This window comes from Crotalus tigris, unplaced genomic scaffold (assembly GCF_016545835.1).
Source record: "Crotalus tigris isolate CLP2741 ecotype Arizona unplaced genomic scaffold, ASM1654583v1 scf7180000017945.11477521024:1554073, whole genome shotgun sequence".
NCBI lineage: Eukaryota > Metazoa > Chordata > Lepidosauria > Squamata > Viperidae > Crotalus > Crotalus tigris.
The window spans coordinates 805,172-810,895 of record NW_024096737.1 but is presented as its reverse complement, the minus strand read 5'-3'; the positions used below and the strand labels follow the sequence as shown (position 1 = coordinate 810,895).

At 35.9% G+C, this 5,724-nt stretch overlaps 1 long non-coding RNA gene across 1 annotated transcript; it reads left to right on the top strand.

The window, feature by feature from the left end:
• Positions 1-525: 525 nt before the first annotated feature.
• LOC120308730 lies at positions 526-2,690 on the top strand. Its single transcript, XR_005556913.1, has 2 exons — positions 526-622; positions 733-2,690. It is a non-coding gene; the product is annotated as an uncharacterized LOC120308730 (long non-coding RNA).
• The last annotated feature ends 3,034 nt before the right edge of the window (positions 2,691-5,724 follow it).

Here is a 5,724-nt window from a genome sequence, read left to right as displayed (position 1 = left end):
CTTTGGGTGCTAACACATCTGGTCAAGTTGGTGCAGTCACTGTACACAACAGGAAGCCACTCTGCAAACATGTTGAGGAGACACTGATTAGTCAAGATAGAGAAAAGAGTGTGGTGAGATTGCACCTTTCTTATTCAACCTGTAAGCTGAAATGATAATGAGGACGCTGGAACTTGATGAATCAAAAATCAGAATGTAGATTGGAGAAAGGAACATCAACAATGTTCAATAGGCTGATGACACAACTCTTGTCTCTTGACTAAAAGAATCAAAGGAAAAAAGCAAGAAATTGTGCCTTTTTTTGAATGTCAAAAAGACCAAGCTAATGACCCCATGCAGGATATATAAATGCCAGATATAATTTGTATACTGTTGTTGCTCTCTGGCACCATCTAATGGATGAGGCCAAATACCAATTTGTATTGTTTGGAAGCTGAGTCAGCCCTTTAAGAGTCATCTTCCCAGCAACCCTCACTCCAAAAACAAGTGCATCCTGGGAAGCTAGACTCCATTTCCTTTAGCATTCAGAAGGAAACAGAAGCACCAGGAAGAATCCACTGTAATCCGTGGCACATGGTCATCTGAGGATAAAAACCTACATCCCATAGGCAGAGCATCAGTGGTGAGATCTAGATTTATCTATATTTGTTAATTTGTTAAATGCTCACCAGCAATTCAGCATTGGTTATTTTGTATTTGGATTCTTATTCTATGTATTTCTATTTTTCCCAGTTTCACCCATCCGGTTCCCTTAATAAAGCATCCAGATCTACGAACACAATCTGCTTTATTGGAGGATAAGTGGGTTTAGCTGCATGTCAAGCTGCACACAGAGTAAGGATAGAACAGCTACCTATGGCTGCAAAAGCTGAAGCATGAAAAAAACTAGACAGGAAGAAAATCAACACATTTGACTTGTAATGTTGGAAAAGGCTCCTGCACATTTTTTGGACAGCAAAGGTGACAGACAAGTAAGCACTGGTGCATATAAAATCAGGCATATCACTGGAAGGCAAAAATCACAAAATTCTACCTTACTTATTTCAGTCATGTCATGCAATCAAACTCACTGGAAAAGATAGTTATGCTTGGAATGGTAAGCAGTAAAAGGAAACAAAGCCATCAAAAAAAAACCCAACAACACAGTGGCTAGACACTGCCAGCATAAAACAGTGGAAACATAGGAAAGAAGCTGTACAAATCAGAAAATGTGGCCCATAGAGTTGCCAAGAATCAGACATGATTGAATGGATAACATCACCATAGTCTTGGACATTTTATTCCTTTGGTTGTTTGCATAAGTCATCAAAAACAAATAAACAAAACAGGAGAGATGCAAATTATGATGCAAATCATGATGCTATTATGATCCTGAGACTCAGCAATCTCACAGCACAAGGCCAGCCTATGACATTTTGTTCTTTAAAGGGAAACATCAATTGCATCTCTTTATTCCTCATTAAACCTGCTGAATGACAACCTGTATTATATTGGCAGGATTTGCTATTTTTCCATGACAGGATTTGCTATTTTTCCATGACATGCAACATCAACTGCCTGAAGGATTTGCATCATTTTGCCTAAGAATAAGGCTGATCTAGTAACCTTTTTTAAAAAATAAAGTAGCTCTGCAGGAGTTTTAGATCAGAGACTAATTAGCCTTTTCGTGCTTCTTTCATATAGCTCCTGGGAAGCTTCAGTCCACTGAAAGAGAAGTGAAATTATCTCAGTTAAGTTTACATTCCATGGTAAATTCACCCAAGGGACCATTCCTGATTCAGTACCCATTTTCAGCTTTTTTTTTCAACCTTGGACATTCCAGAAATGTTGTGTTTAGAATTTCAGCCACTGCAAAAGATTGGCAGAAACACAATTATTTCATTATATAAGATAAAGTTTGTTGGATGCCATCATTAGTAAGATGTTAATGTCACTTGCATGATTAGGGAAATGGCAGAGATATAAATATATGCATTATATAAATAAGCTTTTAATAGTATGCAAAAACATGAGACAGAGATGTAGAATAAATATAAATAATATAAATAAAGCATATGTTATATGTTAAACAGATGGGAAAGTTTACACAGATACATATATTGAGACTGTTATTGCTGACATCTTTCCAGATTCCCCATATAAGATTAGGATGAATTGGTGTGCAGTTATTTTGGAGAATATTGGCTAGGAATTCAAGCTAACATCTAAGAGTTCCATAAAGCAACACCTTTAGGAGAAAACACACTGAGACCTATACCTTTTCTTATTCTCTCATTCAAGGAATGTTTCTTAATTCAACCAAACTAAAACTGAATTCTAAATGAGGATTAGGTAGCAAGGCCAGTTCTCCCCTATACTAAATGAATTTTCAGAACATCCTATCCTGTCCTTGTTGATATATATGTAGATAAAAAGGTACCACAAAACATTTACAGAGCAAGCCTGTAAATGCATGTTAACTTAGAACTAGTCTCTCCTGTGCATTAAGAAGCTTGCTTGTGACAGTGTGGTTAGGATTTACAGTTCATAATGTTAAAGATTTGGATTTAGAACCTGACTCTGCATAACTAATACCAATGTTACTACAGAAGAAGACCTTTGGAATTCTAACAATTCCCCCAGAAATGTATATAAGCACTAATGAATTATAATAATAGAAAATTAATAAAATACTTTTAAGGGTAAAAAAAGACAATAGGACTGTTTTTTTCTTTGAGGAAGATGCTTCGCTTCTCATCCAAGAAGCTTCAGTTTTGGCAGGAGAGTGAGGGTGATAGAAGGATTGATTCTGACAAGATAGGGTGGGGGGAGGAGTTGGAAGGATCATGTTTCTTTGCAATCATCTGGTTGTTGGGACTCTCCCTGAGAGTTCTTGAGGCTACTTGGGAATTTACCTGTGCCCTCAGAGTCACCTGTATCAGTGAAAATGGAGGTGAAATCTTATTGGAACTGCTGAATGGACTGCGTTGTAAGACAGGAGATAGATAGGTGTCTTATCCCTCCCCCTCTGTTGAGAGAGAGAGCTGCTCAATGTTAACCTAAATGGCCTTTTTTACCCTTCTTTCAAACCAATGGTCTTCTCTATACATAATGTGGACTTTGCTGACTTCAAAAGAGTGACCTTTGTCTTGTCTTTTCTTACCCCACCTTATCTTACCCTACCTTATCTTATCTCATCTGTCTCTGTCTATCTATCTATCTATCTATCTATCTATCTATCTATCTATCTATCCATCATCTATCATCTATGTCAGTGGTTCTCAACTTGTGGGTTGGGACCCCATTTGGGGTCGAACGACCATTTCACGAGGGTCGCCAAACAAGGCTGTCTGCCATTTTTTCCCCCTTTTCTTTGGCCATGCCCCTGGCACCCGGTGATGTATAAGTGGTTGGGGGTCACCACAACATGGGGAACTGTATTATGGGGTTGCGGCATTAGGTTGAGAACCACTGATCTATGTAATCTAATCTAGCTATAAAAAAGCTTTCATGTATGCTAGCTACATTATTATGAACAACTGTATGAGTTCTCTTAAACACTCCTTCCATGCTATCATTTTCCTTAATTCTTTATATCCCAGCCTCTCATAATTAGCCCTTCAAGATTTAATTCTTTTTACCTTTTTATTATGAAAACACACCTGCCGTTATCACTCATTTATTTTTTTATTAAAAACATGCACTGTGGATTTAATATGCCTTAATCATCGGCTGTTCTACCTTACAATCAACAATTTAACTCAACATCTGTTAAAGTCACAAATTCTACCCAATTAATATAACCAAAAAGCAATTATACTTGCATATAAAAACATTTTCAAATGTTTTTACTTTCATAAACATAAAGCTGGTAAAAAGAAAGGAAAAAAGTGAGCAAAGAAAAACTTTAACAGGTTTAATGTTATACTGTAGGAGTACATATTCAAGAACATGTTCTTTTCTGACACAATTTTTTATACAACACTCCTACACTCACCCACTTGCTAGGGTCAACAACCACAACTATGAGAGGACATAGTCCTAATTTTTTAAATGTTTTACCTTGAACAAACCTGTTTAATATCCTTCTTCCGCTGGAAGCAAAAAAATAGTAATGATAAATGAAGTGAATATCAAAAGCCTGGGATAAAGATACTTGTGTGTAAGAATAAAAATCCTTGTGCAGAGCTTTCAGTCTATACTCTTAAAGAATGGATCTACACCAGAGCTACATTAGGTCTCTCAAAGGCCATAAGATGCTCTCAAAAAGTTTTTTTTTTTTTTTTTCCATTTCTCTTTGCTGATATGTGGTAGATATCCAGGTTTTGCAACCCAGACATAGTATTCCTAAGCATACAGACACAAACATGTATGTATGTGCACACAATGAGAAAAAGAAAATGTGGATGTGACAGTGTATTTTAAGATCATTTCTCTTGTCTTACAATATAGTCAGAAGTTGATAATCATGCAGCGAAACACTGAAATACAAATAAATAGAGATCTTGCATGATAGTCAAACAACCAAGCTCTCAATGCATTTCTTCAATAATAAATAGGATAGTTAATGAACTCTAATACTACTTTGATGAGAGCATTACATTGTTCTTCTAAAATACCACTGCATGTATTTCGTAGTACCATCAGGAACAACAGATAATAATTCAAATTAGTCCTACTACATAATGAGACCTCCTTTTATTATATAAACTGATTTTAGTCTGTAGCTATCAAATTGTGCTTGTTCACAAATACTGTGGTTTTTATTCTCCTAGGGAATGAAAACATGTTGCGCTATTCTGTTATAAGAAAGCTATATGATGCAACAATAGAAGTCCTTGTGAATCATATGGTTTGAAAAAAACAAAACCATCACTGTGCAGAGATATGATATTTGAGGGATACTCCCCAAATATCTTAATGAATCTTCCGTAGAAGATAGTGTAGTCCTGGTCTCTCTTATTCAAGAGTGGAGGATACTGATTAAAGAAAAATAAAACAGATACTGCAATTTATGGATGGAACACAACCCTTTGATAAGTATTTGATAAATTCAAGAGTGTTTACAGAAGTACTTGTATTAAGCAGAAAATTACTGCAATAGATCTATTGCTTAATAGTTATTGTTTATGGTTTAACCTTATTGTACACCAGACAGAGTCCCTTTTGGAATAAATGGGTAGATGTATACATTTGATTATTTATTTATATATTTATAAAAATTATATGGCTGCCCAATTTTCATGGTAGCTTACAAAAATAAGAATCCAAATCCAGAACCCAGTAAAGTTTTAGCCCCATAGTGACAGGAAACGGGAAAAAAATCAGTTTCATCCAGGAATCTTTGAAGTTTCAGAGTAAACATCTTCTGAACATCCTTCCCCAAAAGGGAAGGTTGAAGACAGGACAAAAAATATTCAGAAAATAATACAGTATATACATTGGAGGGAGGCAGGGAGGTGAAATTCAGATTTCATTTAAACTGGGGCCAACAAATTAATATACAATTTATGAAATAGAGCACCACAGTATTGTTTCATTCCTTTGTGAGCAGGAATTATAGGAGAAAGATTCCTTCAACAAACCTGAAATGCATTGTTTTCATAGAATGTCATAATCATCAAAAACATTGATCAATAAGGAGCAGCCAATTTCTTGAAGAGTTGTGGTCTGGGAATATGGTAAAAATAGTGTTGTTCTCTGTGCTGGGAAAGGCCAACACAGAGGATCCCTCGTGGAAACTGG